This window comes from Camelus ferus, chromosome X (genome assembly GCF_009834535.1).
Source record: "Camelus ferus isolate YT-003-E chromosome X, BCGSAC_Cfer_1.0, whole genome shotgun sequence".
Lineage (NCBI taxonomy): Eukaryota > Metazoa > Chordata > Mammalia > Artiodactyla > Camelidae > Camelus > Camelus ferus.
In genome coordinates this window covers 98,754,845-98,771,923 of record NC_045732.1, presented here as the reverse complement: position 1 = coordinate 98,771,923, position 17,079 = coordinate 98,754,845, and positions in this window count along the sequence as shown.

Sequence of the window (17,079 nt, the reverse complement as noted above, 5' to 3'; positions counted from 1 at the left end):
TTCCCCAGTAACCATAAGATTGTTTACTATGTCTGCAAATATGTTTCTGATTTATAGATGAGTTCATAGTGTCCTTTTATTTTTTTAAAATTCCACATATGAGTGATGTCATATGGTATTTTTCTTTCTCTTCCTGGCTTACTTCACTTAGAATGACGATATCTAGATCCATCTGTGTTGCTGCAAATGGCATTATTTTATTCCTTTTTATGGCTGAGTATTATTCCACTGTATAAATATACAACTTTTTTATCCAGTCATTTGTTGATGGACATTTAGGTTGCTTCCATGTCTTGGCTATTGTATATAGTGCTGCTATGAACATTGGGGTGCATGTATCTTTTCGAATTAGAGTTCCCTCCGGATATATACCCAGAAGTGGGATTGCTGGATCATATGGTATGTTCTTAATCAAGACCCAGTGTCTGAGGAGCCCTTAACCATTTAGGATCAAATGGAGATAAAAATAAAATGATTCTGAGCTATGAAATTCGGTCAGTGAGGAAATGTAGTTACATTTATCCACAATTCTTCAGGACTCAGCTATTGCATAGGACAGGTGCAACTGTAATTACAATTTGTATTTATTGAAGTTTATATGCATTGACTCATTTTTTTCATTAACTACTGCTCTTACCCTTGGGGCCAAGGCTCTCAAGGTAAAGATGCTTCTCTATAACTTTGGGTGAAGATTATTTTGGTTATCCAACTTGAACAACAGAAACATGTTCCTGGCTGACCGGCCAGTATATTAAATGCAGTGTTAAATGAGATGGTAATTTAACCAAGGGCACTGATGTCTCACCTCACCTGGTTCAGAATTTGGGGGAGAGGTTGAGTAAGCGTCACCAGTGGCACAGCGTTGGGAGTGCTGTGTCCCTATACTCAATGATGGTTCAGGACAACTGTTCCTACCACCCTGATGTTGTCACACTACACTGATGCCTGTCTCTCTGTCCTTCCTTGCCCTATGTATTGACTGTCTTCTTTCTGTTCTTCAGTTTCTGGGTCTTTTTTGTCCAGGCTTCAACTTTGGCAGCTGGGTTTAACTGCAACCAACTGAATCCACTTTACCCTCTCATTTTCAACTTTTCTTCTTCCCTGGCTTGGTCTCAGAACCTTATCTATTGATGTGTACTTGTAGTAAACCATTATGGGAGCTACTGGTAACACAGGTCAACAATTTTGACCCCAGTAGTTGGGGCTAGGTACCAGCCAGCCCTCAAATCTCTAGGTCTGTCTCTATACTTACACATATTCTGTGTCCCATTTCCTGAACTCTCCCCTAGAGTGGATTTTATCCTTGAATCTGTGCTGAGATCTCAGTGTGTTTATGTTTGGTTCATGCCAGGCAGGGTTTACATTTAGAAAGTAGACTGTCTCTAAATCCTTCATCTTAAAGGACACATTGGTATCATTTGATGAAAGGTGGGCTACCTCATACACTGCAAAAGATTTCTCACTACTAACAAAGCTGTAAGATCTAATATAAAATTGATTGCTCGATTTTTAAAAAATTATTTAAAATGTTCCATTTGAACCATTTTTAAGTGTACCATTCAGTGATATTAAGTACATTCACACTGTTGTGAAACCATCATCACCATCCATGTCCAGAACTTTTTAATCTTTCCAAAATGAAACTCTATACCCATTAAACAGTGTCTCCTAATTCCTCCTTCCCACCAACTCCTGGCAACCACCATTCTACTTTCTGTCTTTATGAATTTGACCACTATAGGTATCTCATATAAGTGAAATCATGAAATCATACAGTATTTGTCCTTTTGTGACTGGCTTATTTTACTCAGCATGTCTTCAAGGTTCATCTATGTTGTAGCATGTGTCAGAATTTCCTTCCTTTTAAAGGCTGATTAATATTCCATTGTTTGTATATATCATATTTTGTTTATCCATTTATCATTAGCCATGGTAAATAATGTTGCTGTGAACATGGATGTGTAAATCTCTGTTTAAGCTCCTGCTTTCAATTCTTTAGGGATATATATCCAGAAGTGCAATTGTTGGATCATATGGTAATTCTGTGTTTAATTTTTGAGGACCAACCATACCATTTTCACAGCAGCTGCACCATTTTATATTTCCACCAGCAAAGCACAAGTGTTTCAATTTCTCCACATCCTCACCAACACTTGTCATTTTCTTTTTTTTTTTTTTTTGATAATAGCCATCCTAATGGGTGTGAAGTAATATCTCATTGTGGTTTTGATTTGGATTTCCCTAATGATTAGTGACATTGAGTATCTCTTCTGGTGGTTCTTGGCCATTTGTCTGTCTTCTTTGGAGAAAAGTCTCTTTAAGTCGTTTTCCCATTTTTTAATTGGGCTGTTTTAATTTCTGCTGTTGGATTTTTAAACTGTTAAAAATTGTGTGTTTTCTTTGTAGACTCTGTGTTCAAATGAAGTTTTGCAGGGAATCTCAATGTATGAAACACATGTAAACAAAGATGCTCCACGTACAGTTGGGGAAGAGATGGAGGCTGCCTCTTGACTCTTTCCGTGGCAGCCCCTGACAGGGCTCTTTGACACCTCTAATTGCTGTTCTTTAGTTCTTTGGGAAAACTACTGGCCCTTGGCATTTAGAAAGAGATCCATGCTTTGGAATATCTGAGGAGACACAGCTATACACAAAGAAAGACTCACATCTATGTTTTACCGGCTTCAAATATTGACCACGACAAAAGAAATGTGATTTTTTTCCTGGAGCATGTTAGTACTGTTCTGTCACTTAGTTCCCAAAGATACACATAGCTATTGATCCTTCCACGTATCAAGGGAAGCTCATAAATTATTGGGGAAATGTCAACAAAAATGAAGAAAATGACAGAGAACTCTTCCAAGCCCAAAGAAAGACATTATTTTCAAATTCATGTCCCCCAGTATCAGGAAAGTCCCCAGAGGCAATAGGAATTGGTGAGAGCAAATAAGCCACTGATCATATTGCTATTTATCACAGTGGCTCAATTCTGCTTCAGCCTTCAGACGTTGTTGAATCAGGAGAATTTTAAAAAGTGAGCATTTGTGGGGCTTAAAGGGGTTTTTGAGTTCAAAAGTAAAGTGCTGAGAATAGTCCTACGAGTCTGGGAGCTAACAGCCAGCCCTTAGCCAAGTGGTTAAGATTCATCTCCCATTTGAGGGTCCTACTCCCTACGTTGGGTGACAACCTTCCAAGATTTTCATGTTGTGTGTGCAGGGTCCCCTCCGCCATGTCTTCCTCATTGGAACTCTCTATCCCCTGCCATCTTGATAAGCAAATACCCTTCATAGCCAGACCACTCCTCTTTGTGAGCAAGCAGGAAGTCAGTCAATAGCACAGCACTTTTACTTGCCTTGAGTTCTGAACAACTGAGAAATTTAAAAGAATCTGAAGATAGAGTCTAAAATATTAGGTTCACTATGGATAAAGGCTAGGATGGGTCTGTTAGCTCATGTCTGTTAGCAGATGGGCTTTTCAGTACTGTGCCCCTATGTCAGAAGACTTACCCCCTTGGTCACAAGCTGTGCCAGACCACTGCAGGACCCTACAACAGGGTCAGGCCCCTCTCACTGTTTGGCAGAAATCAGAGCAGCACACAACTCCTCCATAGTCTGCCATGTCCTGCACCGAGCTCTGCATGCACAGTTCCTTGTCCCAAGCTCATCAACGACAGGCTCTTCTCCACAGGTCTCTCACAACTCAGTGAAAGAAATATCCAGAGTGGGAAGAAGAGTCACCCATATTCCTCAGTTCATTTTTCTCTTGACTCACTGAGTTTAACTGTCAAGCCAGCTCCATAGAGGGAAGAGGTCAGCAGTTTATGAGCACAGTCCTCTCCCACTTTCCCCAACAGCCATCACTGGGACTACTGGTGGGCATTGTGGATGGGAGTGCACCCAGAAGGCTCCTAAATGTGTTTGAAGACTATGTTAATTAAATTAATATCAAGATCATGTATGCTCCAGGATGGAAACTTATTCCCTATTCTATTTCTCTTTTCAAATGATGTCCAGCTGCAGTGTCTTAAGTTGCCTATCAGAAGATATACAATTGCATCAAAGAACAGCATTCACAATAACAGTGTGCTATAATAATAATGTGCAACCATAAGATGCCACTCATTTGAATATAATCTGCCCTTATCACATTTCCAAGGGGATGTTAATATCCAAATATTAAACTCCCTTGTACTTGTTAAAGTCGAGAGGAATCAAAGTACACATTTCTTAAAATTCAAAGAACTTAAAATTCAAAATAGTTTTCTTGTCCTCACAAATGAAAGCACAAAGAAATTAAAGACCAAAAGCTAACCTCCCTAGCTTCTAATTCTGCTCAATCTTAACTAGGAAAGCTCTCAAGGCCTGTGTAGCGTTGGGGTTCTTTAGCAGCTTTAGCCTGTCCTGTTTCTTTCTGGAGTGGGTGTGGTCACTTCAGGGCCCCAGAGTTTATTATAGTTCAATGCCAAGTCTCTGATGTTTCACATGGTTCAAAGTATTAATAGAACCAACAAGATAATCATATCACTGGCCCCATAATTCCCAATTAGCCAACAAACACACAACAGGCTATGAGAGTCACCTCATGGCTCACATTGACCCCTGCTTCCTAGAATTCACCCCTGGTGAAATCCTTTTCCCTTGGGTGTGTGCTGGACCTTGCTTCTAACAAACAGAATACATCAGAGTGATGGGGTGTCACTTCAATGATTAGGTTACAAAAGACTGTGACTTCCCTTTTGGTAGCATTGTCTCCCTCCCTGGCTCTTTTCACTTGCCTGAGTTGAGGAAGTCGGCTGCCATGTTGTGAGCGGCCCAAGGGAGAGGCCATGTGGCAAGGAACTTGCCAGCAAGGCTAAGGCCCTCAATCCTTGAGGAACTGAATGCTGTCCATAGTCACGTGAAAGAACTTGGAAGTGGGTTCCCCTGAGTTGAGCCTTGAGGTGATTGTAGCCATGAATAACCCCTTGACTGCAGCCTATCTAAGCTGCACCCAATTCCTGACCTACAGAAACTGACTTAATAAATGTTCTTGTTTTAAGCAACTAAGTTTTGGCATAATTTGTTATGTAGTGACAGACAACTGATACATAAGCCAATCCACAGTCCCTAGGGAAGTTATCCCAGGCAAAATTATATTGTCCATATCCAGTACTCAGAACTGCTAAAGATTGTAGCAGAAATTCAATATTATCTGAAGGAAGAAAGATAGATGGAAGAAATCTTGCTTTTAACTTGCCGAGGGTGCAAGTCTATCCAAATATCTGGAGTCATGGTCTGTGAACTTAAATTCAATTTAGAGAAATTTCTCACCAAGCAGTTAATTTTGGCTTTGTATATTTAAAAAGCTAATTGCATAATTATAAAATCCAGACTCTTGGCCTGATGTAAACTTCAACAGACTGACAAGTTCAAAATATCTTGTCTAAATACTGAAGTCCAAGGCCTGTAGCCATGTGCCCTCCCTGGCTCCTCCCAGAGATTCTCATGTTATTTTAGCCTGCTAATTCTAGTTCTTGTCTATTTCTCCTTGCCCTTGGCCCAGTGCATCAGGTGTTTGGATTGGAGGAAGTCCAATGAGTAACACCTTGATTTCTGAACCAGCAGATATTTAAGAAAAAAGAGCAAGGCAGATGGGAAATGAAACTAGCCCCTTTATTCCCAAGTAAGCTGATATTAGAAAATGTAGCTTATTTCTGTGGATAAGTGAGTTTCCTAAAACTGCATCCCAGGTGTATCTACCAGAGGTTAAGTCTGTTTAAACCCTACCACGGTGATAATGCGTGGTTATCGTTCAGGGTCTTTCAGGAGCTATTGTAAAATAAGAGGGAATTATGTGATTCTCAGAGATGGGGAGAGCCAAGAGAGCTGACTCTGGCAAAATTGTTTAGTTGATTGTGTGATTTCATATCCTAGAACAAGTCCTTTTAGCACCTGCTCGATGCCCTCCAACCCCTAAACTCCAGAAGCCAGGACCTCCTTCAAACCAACATTCCATTGGTCATAACTCAATGCTCTGGCTCTATCAAGATAAAGCTCCCTTCCTGGTAAACTAATATATGCATGCTCCTCTTTTAGGGGCAATAACTTTTAATCATTACTTCTGTGTTTTACTCCAAGGGAGTGAATTTTAGTACTATATGGCCAGCTGATGAGGAATTATAAACATAGACCCCCACCTCCAAGTGAGGCCTACCCAGGTTTATACTCAGAATTTTCTGAATTAGTTGTCCTATTGCCTGATGTAGTACCTATGACTTCTAAAGCAGACCTCAGCCAGGATCCATGGGAAATTTCATCTTGGGAAAACCATTTCTTGTTTGGAAGGTGTGTACTATCCTACAGCCAAGAGGATTCAGATTCAGGTTCTTTGGAATGTTACCAAGGACAACAAACCCTTCTGGAAGAGATTATAAACTGAAGAATAGGGTGGCTTTCTGCATTGTCAATTTCACTCAGATGAATATAGGACCCAGCCCTTTTGTCTTATATGCAAAAGCTTTACCAGTGTCTGAATGGAATATAAAACTCCAACAGCAGCCAGATACCCTGCTCAGGATCTTCTGCTCCTCTGGAAAAGATCAACTTGCATCTAAAAGATTTTTATCATTCCTTAGCGGCCATCCGGGTATTCAAAAATAACCGTAGCAAATCAACTGTTCTCAGGAAGAGAAGGTTCTGACTGATTTTGTTCTGTGTTCAGCTTTTTTATGTTTATCAATTCTGAGACGCACAGAAGTATTTTTGTACATTTCTGACAACACCTGTGCTCCCCTTCTCATGCATTATTTCTTATCAAATACATTTGACTACAGCACAATGCAACATTTACCCTTGGCCCCACCGTGACAGAACATTATGACCTTTTACACAGCTTACTAGGTGTTTAGAAATATTTGCTTTATGTGTGTGTTTGTGTCGGGGGGTAGAGGACTAGGATGCGGGAGTCAGGGAGCTAGGGAGGTTGGAATAACAAAGACTTGTTTGGTTTTGTTCTTTTGTTTTTTTCAAAATAACACTTTCAAATAGCTTGGCTTGAAAGTCAATTTCTAGAATACCTAGCAAAACCCATTCTTCCCTCTTTTTCTTTTAGATTTGGGGCTAAACAAACACATCAGTCAGGCCTGCATTTATACCAGATAGAATAAGGGTCTGCCTATAGAACGTGGGTGTACCTAAAATAAAACTAGCCCCCAAGTCTCTCTCTTTGGAGGATAGCACTTTTGTTTTTGTAATTCTTTGGGCCAAGTATTTCAAGTATCTTGTTAAAATGTATATATGTTTTCTAGTGAGGGTAACACATTAAATTATCAGCAGGTTGGGAGATGATTAAACAGATCAAGACCTTGAGGAGAAATGGAATAAATGTTTTGATGGGAAGTGGCAAGGGAATGATCTGGAAACTATATAATTAGGACTACGACCCCCACCACACCGTCGTCGTTTATTGGATGACTTGTATGTGCCTGGTGTTTTATAGGCATTACTTCATTTCCTACAACTACTCTATGAAGTGAATACCACTCTTATTTCCATTTTACAGTTGAGGAAACAGGCTCAGAAAAACTCAAAGTAATTTGCACAGTGCTTCTCGGATAGAAGGTGTGAACTCAGGGTTTTAACTCACGTCAAGCAGGAGGCAAGTACTGCCATGGGAGTCAGTCTGGTCAGTAGGTGTGGAACAAACATTACCTTCTGGAACATATTGCTCCGGTAAGGCTCAGTTTCTAGTCATGGGTGGGAAAAAACACAAACAAGACGAAGAACTCAAATGCTACAAGTCTCACTCATTTTCTGGGGTGGGAGGGTAGGTGCAGGATTCACAGATCCCAGCTTGGGTTGGGCACCTACACTAGGAAACCTTATCAATTGTGAGAAAACCCAAGAATGATGATGCAAATTCAGAATTTCACTAGAAAGATCTTAAATCCAAGCTGTAGCCGTTCCTTACTTTGTAATAAATGAATTTAGATCACTTGCTAGTTGTGCAATCGGGAGCAAGCCATTTTACCTCTTAACTCTTAGTTTTTTCTTTTGTAAAATGGAATTAATACCTCATTAGATTGTTAAAAGTAACAACATGTGTGAAAGTGTTTTGCAAAGTGTTTTGAGTAGGATGATACACAGATATGCAGGTTAAAACAGATATGTCACAATAGAAAACTCATTTCGTGATCAGAGATACAGTTAGTTGCTTAAATTCAACGAATGACACTGAGGACCCAGGAGGAAAAGACTAGAGGCTCTCACGGCTCTCCCTGCTCTGTTTGGTTTGTGCAGGTCTCTTTAGCCTGTCTGGTGCCAGAACTCACTCACGTAGACTGGCTTGAGTTCAGTTGCTGATGGATGCTTTGTTCCTCCTGAACACACAGGCATTATGAGTGGTTAATGAAACTGTAGCAACATTATGGTTTGAATAAAGATTATTCATATTACTCTCTGACACTAGAAGATGGAGGATGTCAGGGTCCCATTTACCAGAGACAGGGACACTATGACTCATACTCAGAAGCTTGGGGGTTTTAGAGAAATGTTTCAAACAGTCCAACATTCATTTGTTCATTTGGTTTCTACATTGTGTTGAGAGAGCATACTCTTGTCAGTGCTGTCTCTGGGAAATTTTGGGAAGTCATTAAGTTTGTCTTTGGCAACTCTAGCCTTTTAATAATAGCAAATGCCATTTATTGAGCACTCACCACATGCCAAGAATTGTGTTATGTGCTTTACAAAGGCTTTATATAATCACATTTAATCTCTGTCGCATGTTTTGGGCTGTTTTTCACAGAGTGTTTCCTGTGTGTCTTGCACTATGCTATGTACTTTCTATACGTTATCTTATTTAATCTCCACAGTAAATGTGGAAATAATAGTATTATCTCTATTATATTTATATTATTATTTCTATTTTATAGAGAAGGAAACTAAGACTCAGTGGAATGAAATGATTTGCTTAAGAACACACACACATAGAAATAAGTAGATTGAAATTTAAAATCTGGCTTTCAAGGAAAGACCTGAGTCCTTTTCACACTAGGATGTAGTGTTGGGTTTAGGAAGATGGGGAGGAGAGTGAAATGTCTGGTTCAGGTGTAAGATTTTTCATCTGATCATTCATTCAACTCCTTTTTCAAGTCATTCAGGTTAAAACTCTTGGAGGCATCCTTGACTTTCACAACCACATTCATTCTACTAGCCAATCCTTCAAAATATAGTACAGTTGACCCTTGAATGACGTGGGTTTGGGCTGCCTAGGTCCACTTATACATAGATATTTTTCAATCGTAAATACCACACTACTACATGATCTGCAGTTGGTTGAATCCATGGGTGCAGAACTATGGATTCAGAGGAACTGCAAGTTCAGAATGTGGACTGTTAAGTTATACTCAGATTTTTGTCAGCATAGAGAGTCGACACTCCTAACCATTATGTTGTTCAAGGGTGGACTGTATATCCATAAGCCAACCACTCCTCCCCACCTCCACTGCCACCACCTTAGTCAAAGCCACCATCATCTTTCATTTAGATGACTGCAACATCTCCTGTCTTTCACCTTTGCCCTTTATGGCAGACACTACTAGCTGTACTTTAAAACCCATTAGTCTCTTTATATATAGACAAAGAAATACAATGGGATACACAGCAATCCTGCTGGACTACATACCCTAACATTGCTTGCAGTTAGCTGTAGGCATGTGACTAAGTTCTCATCAATGGAATGTTAGCAGAAGTGACAGGTGCCATTTCTGAGTCAGGTGCTTGTGACATTTGGGCTTGCTTCCTCTATACCCTCATCCTCTTTTTCTGTCTGCTGGAATGTGGATATCTTGACAGTCTGGCTTTGACCTTGCAGACCATGACAAAGCCCTAGTTGATGGCAGAGCAACAATTTGGAAAGGATCTGGGTCTATGAATTACCATGAGCAACAGACTTGCCCTCTGGACCTGAAGTATTCACATTAGGGCTGTTAAGAGAGAGACAAATTCCTTTGTTCTTTAAGCTACCATAAGGTTGAGTCTTTTTGTTACAGCAGCCTAGCTTTGTCCTAAGTAATACACCCTCTACGATCTGTATTCTACACAGCAACCAGAGTAAACCATATAATAAGTCATATCATTTTACTTCTTTGCTTAAAACTCTCTAGGGGATCCCTATTTCTTACAGTGTTGAAGCCAATCCCCTTAGAATGGCCTACAAAATCCAACAGGACTTGTCCATACTGGCACACCTGTGTCACCTCTCTGACTCGAATCCAATCATTTTCCCACCAGCCCATCCCCTGGCCTCTTTTTTATTTTTGAACATGTCAGGTGCAGTCCCAACACAGGGTCTTTGCCTATATTGTTCCTTCTGCCTGGAAAACTCTTCCCCAGATATCTGCATGGCTCATTCCCTCACTTCATTACAGTCTTGTCTCAAGTATAACCTTTAGAGAAAGGCCTTTCTGGACCACCCTATATGAAATAGCATCCCCATCACTAACTAACTAGCCCTGCTCTACTTATCTTCATAGCACTTATCACTAGTTAATGTTATGCGTTTGTTTATTTTCTGCCTCCTCCATTTGGAATGTGCACTCCATGAGGGGAGGCAATTTCATTCACTGCTATATCCCTAGTGCCTAGAAGAGTGCCTAGCACACAGTAGGGGCTCAATAAATTGTTGAATAAATAATTTTATTCATTGATCTTCCAACATCTCCACTAAGTCACTAACTCTCTGACTCCAGTGTGCAAAAGAATCACCAGAGGTGCCTGTTAAAATGGTGGCTCCTGGGGTCACATCCATTCAGATCAGATTCTGATTCAGTTGATCTGTCATGGGTCCCAGGAATTTCCTTAATGTACACATATACCCACCCTCTATAACTTGGATACGTGGTAAGGTGACACCTCTTTGAGAAACACTGCACTAGACTGTAAGCTCCAGGAAGACTTTCTCAAGATTGGATCCATAATGCCTTGCATAGTGCCTCACACATAGTTGATATTCAACAAGTATTTTTAAATAGATCAATAAACAAATATTTACTGCAGTTTCTTAGGTTCCAGGCACTCTCCTGGGTGCTGTGACAACTCCAGTGGAAGCACCTTAATCCTTAAACTTATGTGCCCAATAGTCCAAATCCCTTAGGCCTGGGAGTCCACCCAGTGCTGTCCCAGTATGGACTAAGCTGTTCTTTAAGGCAGTGCCTTTCTCAAATTTCATGCTCACACAAATCATCTGAGTATCATGTTAAAATGCAAATTCTGATTCCATGGGCTTAGGATGGGCCTGGGATTCTGCATTGCTTACAAATTCCCAGGTGGTGCTGATACAACTTGTCCATCAGCCACACTTGGAGCAAGGCCTTAAGCTAAAAAAGGGTAATGGGCATAGCTAGCCAGGTGATTGCTATTTACTTGGGGCTACTTTTCTGCAGAGAAACTTCCTTGCCTGAAGCCCAATGGTAGCTGCTTAATTTTCAAGCTCTACCAACAACCATACATGTTTTAATTAAAAAAGACCCCAAATCAATTAAGATAGACATCTCTGCAACTATAAAATTCACGGATGTAAATTGTGTTGTTGTTTTCCTGAGGGGGATGGAATAATGTTCCTGTCTTTGTTTAATTAAAAAATGAGACAAGGGAGGCTTTCACAGTGACAGACAGATGCCTGAAAGTGCTGCAAAGAACTTGGATGAGATAATTTTTGTTTGGTGAATGTATTAGTCTTCTGGTCTACCGCAGACTGAGTGGCTTAAACAACAGACATTTATTTTTCACAATTCTGGAGTCCAAGATCAAGGTGTCAGCAAGTTAGGTTTCATCCTGAAGCCCGTTCTCTTGGCTTTTAGGTGGCAGCCTTCTTGCCCTGTGCTCACATAATCTCTTTGTGTGCGTGTTTTGGAGATGGTCCTAGCTCTCTGGCATCTCTTTTTATAAGGACACTAATCCTATCTGATCAGGGCCCCACTCTTATGAGTTCATTTAACCTTAATTACTTCCTTAAAGGGCCCATCTTCAAACATAGCCATACTGGGGGGCTAAGGGCTTCAACATACGAATTTTGGGAAGACACAAGCATTCAGTTGATAATTGAACAAGACCTAGAAACAGTACATCTTGTAATTTAGGCTACCTGTTTGGGATAATATGGTGGCCTTTCAAGAATCCTAACATTTCCATTGTTACAAAATTCTTTTGCCTTAATGCCCTAGAGTCCAGAAGTTCCCCATGACCACTGAAATGTCCCGAAATTAGGAAAACAGTAACTACTTACTCATCATGAACTTCTAGGCATTTAACTCTGGAGTTCCTTATTTAGGCTTCAGGGGATCGCTGAACTCCCCAATATTTAATGAAACATTTATCTATATACATAGGTATGTACTATCCGTGAATTTTTTTAATTTTTAAAGTTTTAAATTTTAATTGATGCATAGTCAGTTTACAATATTGTGTTAATTTCTGGTGTACAGCATAGTGACATATATATATAAATAAATATTCCTTTTCATATTCTTTTTCATTATAGGCTATTATAAAATATTAAATATAGTTCCCTATGCTACATAGTATGACCTTGTTTATCTTGAATTTTTTTCCTAGGGAGAGAGTCCACAGCTTATATAGAATTCTTAAATGGATTCTGCGATTCCCCAAAGGTTAGGAATCTCGTTAGATATGAGGACAGTTGAGCTTAGAACAGGGGATTTTGAATGGTGGGGAAGAAATGTACAACTTTATTGCAGTTTGTTTTACTGTGTTTAGTTTTATGGATCTCTTTTCCTACATTATCTTGTGTCTTCCTTGAGGGAAAGTCATACTCGTCTGTGTTTCCCTGATGCCCAGCATGGTGTCTAGTACAGAAAAAGTACTCAACACATGATTTTGAAACAAGGAATGAATCCAGGCTGCTAGAGTAAGGTGGGAGCTCAGGGAGGAGGGTGCATTGAAGCACAGGGCTCTGGGTATCTAGGTCCCCACTTAGGTGAGTATGGACAGAAAAGACAGAGGCAAAGAGTATCCAGAAGAAACTTCAGTTAACTGATGCTTATTACAGGGCTCAACTTCATGTACACATATTCTTTTTGGGGTCATCCTCAATGGAAGGTAAAAATCTAAGTCTAACATCTCAGCTCTTCTTGTTTCCTAGTTAAGACATGATGTTCAATCAATAAAAATGAATAATTTAAATTCAATATCCCTCTGTCACTATCAGTAATACTTTTGTGAGTGATGCAGTACTATGGTAATTCAATTTGTTAGTCACTGCCACACTTTCACATGACAGTCTGCTGAAGTTGTAAACTTAATTTACTCTAGGCATTTGGTACAAGTAACATTGATGGGTTTTGTCGTTAAAAGTATTGATCCCCCCCCCCGAAAATATCTCCTCTGTATTTGTGTTTATTGAGTAAATAGGCACCTGTCTGGTTATGGAAAAAGTTTTTAAGCTAAAGAAGCTTCTCACTTGGTTTTATGCATACTTTTGTTGAACAACTTAGACTCAGAACCTCAGAGTTCGGAGAGACCTAGGATGTTGTGTTGTCCTGTTTGCCCACTTCCAGGGACAGCTTTTTATCATCTAGGGTACAGACTCCCACTCTGGATAGCTCTCACAGAAAGTTCTCTACAGTGGAGATAAAACCAACTGTTCTGCAACTTTAACCCATTATTAGCTCTCCTGAGTGATGCATGGTAAATCTATCCATCAACTGCTTGCCAGCCCTTTCTTATATTTCAAGGCTATTTGCATGTACATTCAACATTTTTCTTGTCTAGGTTAAACTTTCCTAGTACTTTCAATTCCTTTTCATTTGACAAGGTTTCTAGCTCACCTCACCTACATCATACTAAAAAACAGAAAATATTTACAAACAATATGATAAGTGGTTAATAACTAAAATAGATATGAGGGGGATTGCCAAGATGGTGGAGTGAAAGGACACATAGCTCATCTCTCCCACCAAGAATTACAGACAGAACAATTTGCACAGAATACCTACTGAACTTCGGCAGAATAGCTCTTACTTTGGAAATACAAGAAGAGTCCTCAACAAAATGGGTAGGAAAAAAACAAAGAGGAAATTGGTTTGGGACCTGTCCCACAGAAAGAGAGCAGCAAAGGAGGAAAAGTGCCCTTATGCTGGGAAGCCCACTCTCCAGTGGGGAGGTCAGCAGGGACAGAAAGGGAGCGTCTGAGGCTCAAGGGAGAAAGCTGCAGCCACTTGGCAAACAGAACGGAGAAAAACCAGCACAGAGGGTATCTGCGATCCCCAGCCTGAGATGCGAGCCTGCAGGGAGAGGCTGAGCAGGGCTGCTGGAGCTCGGGTTTCCACGGAGGAGCCCGGGGAGAGGACTGGGGCTGACTGTGCGGAGGCAGCCTCAGGGGGCCGGAGTGTGGTGCGGGCTGTGGCTGGGAGTGTGTGCAGAACAGAACAGCCTGCGACCCCTATAAAAAAAGCAGTACTACTGGTGTGCATGGCGGAAGGGGCACAATGCAGCCAGGCCATGGCCACTGTCTCCACTAGCCCAGAGGGTATTGCTTGGCACCAGAGTTGGCGCACATTCTTGTGAGAAGACAGGCAGATTTCAGACATAGCCATCTTAGCAGCTTGCACCAGGACAAAATCCCTGGTGTGCAACTCCCCGCCGGAGGTGGGGCTGAAAGCTGAATCCATACCCAAGGGTCCTACAACCCCACAGGCAGGACTGAGATTTGATTCCATACCCAGCAGCAGTGGCGGATTTGGTCCACTGGTGCCTTTGTGGACCTGCACCTCAAAGACAAATGAGTCAAGTTCCGGTGCAGGACAGGGGCGGCTTTGGTGTTAACAGTGGGCCTGCGTACCATACGAGGATGTGGGGCTGGGGTCTGCGCGGACCCTGTGGCACACCGAGGATCCATGTGTGTGACTACATGCTCACTGTGGCGGGTCCTAGTGCCTGACGTCAGCAGATCTGCATTGGTGGCTCTGCAGGTGCAGAACCTGGGGGACACCAGAGCAGGTTGCCAACATTGCCACAGCTGAGACGGGGACAAGGGCAGCATCAACAAAGTGCACTTTGTAAGCCCACATAACAAGTGGCAGTCAACACCACAGAGGGCACTTCCTAGTGGACATCTCCTGTGGAGGAATACTTGGGGGCTCCTCTTCCAGTGGAAGTGCTCCAGCCCTGCCTATCACACCTCAGCTCAGAAACAGGCCTGGAAGCCTCATTCCAACAACAGGGGAGCAGACCCTGCCCCTGTTGTGGCTGTGACAACCACAGACCAAAGTGGAGGCCCCGCTCAATAACCAGGGAAGGCTCTGGTCACCACAACACCAACCACACCCCCAATCAAGGGGATAATAGCCAGTACACATAGAGGAAAGACATGACAACCATCCATACTAAAAACAACCTTCATGACAAAAATGTTAGATGCTCGTAGTCTACACAGGAGTGCTCCCATTTGAAAAAAAAAAAAAAAAGCCCTTCAAGACCATAGTAGATAGCCAATACTCCTAAATCCATAGAGTCAGAGAAATATAAGGAAAATGAAGAAGGGGAGGAACCACTCCCAATTAAAAGAACAAAAGAAGTCCCCTGGAAGAACAAACAATGAAGTAGACTTCGAGGGTCTACTAGATCCTAAGTTCAAAAAGGAGGTGATAAAGCACTTGAAGGAAATAAGAGAGACTATGAATAGAAATGCAGAATACTATAAAAAAAAAATAGAAACTATAAAGAGCCAATTAACATCAGAAAACTCAATTGCTGAGATAAAATCCAAGCTAAAGGCGGTCAATAGCAAACTAAATAATGCAGAACGAATAAGTGATTTAGAAGACAGGATAATAGAAATCACCCAATCAGAACAGCAGACAGAAAAGCAAATGAAAACCAATGAAAGCAATGTAAGGGACCGATGAGATAATATAAAGTGTGTCAGTCTATGCATAATAGGGGTCACAGAAGGAGAAGAAAGAGAAAAGCGGATCAAAAAGGTATTTGAGGAAATCATGACTAAAAACATCCCAAACTTGAAGAAGGAAACAGATATTCCAGTACAGAAAGCACAGAGGGCCCCAAACAAGAAGAACCCAAAAAGACCTACACCAAGATATAGTATAATTAAGACAGCCAAATTTAAAGATAAAGAAAAGATTATAAAGCCAGCAAGAGAAAAACAAAGAGGTAGTTACAAGGGAACCCCCATAAGGCTTTCAGCTGATTTTACTACACAATATTGAATATATCCTTGACTATACTTCTGAATATGTTCTTGATTAAACTCTTAAATATATTCTTCAATATCTCTTTGAATATAGTGGCTATATTTAAAATATTTTCTTAAATATGCCTTTGAATACATGTTTTTGAATTTTGTTTATTGAAATGTAGTTGATTTACGATGTTAGTTTCAGGTGTACTGCAAAGTGATTCAGTTATATGTATACATACATATCTATTTTTTCAGATTCTTTTCCATTATATTATTAAAAGAAATTGGATATAGTTCCCTGTGCTGTACAGTAGCTCCTTGTTGTTTATCTATTTTATATATAGTAATGTGTATCTGTTAATCCCAAACTCATAATTTATCCTTCCCCAACCCTTTCCCCTTTGGTAAACATTTTATTTTCTATGTCTGTGATCCTATTTTTGGCTTGTAAATAAGATTTGCATCATTATTTTAGATTCCACATATAAGTGATATCATATGATATTTGTCTTTCTCTGTCTGACATACTTCATTTAATACAATAATCTCTAGGTCCATCTATGTTGCTGCAAATGGCATTATTTAATTCTTCCTTATGGCAGAGTAATATTCCATTGTGTAAATTTACCATGTCTTCTTTATCCAGTCATCTGTCGATGGACATTTTGGTTGTTTCCATGTTTTGGCTATTGTAAATAGTGCTGCTATGAACATTGGGGTGCAGGTGTCTTTTTGAACTATAATTTTCTTTGAATATACGCCCAGGAGTGGAATTGCTGGATCATATGGTAAGTCTATTTTTAGTTTTTCAAGGAACCTCCATACTCTTCTCTACAGTGGCTGCAACAATTTTCATTCCCACCAACATTGTAGGAGGGTTCCTTTTTC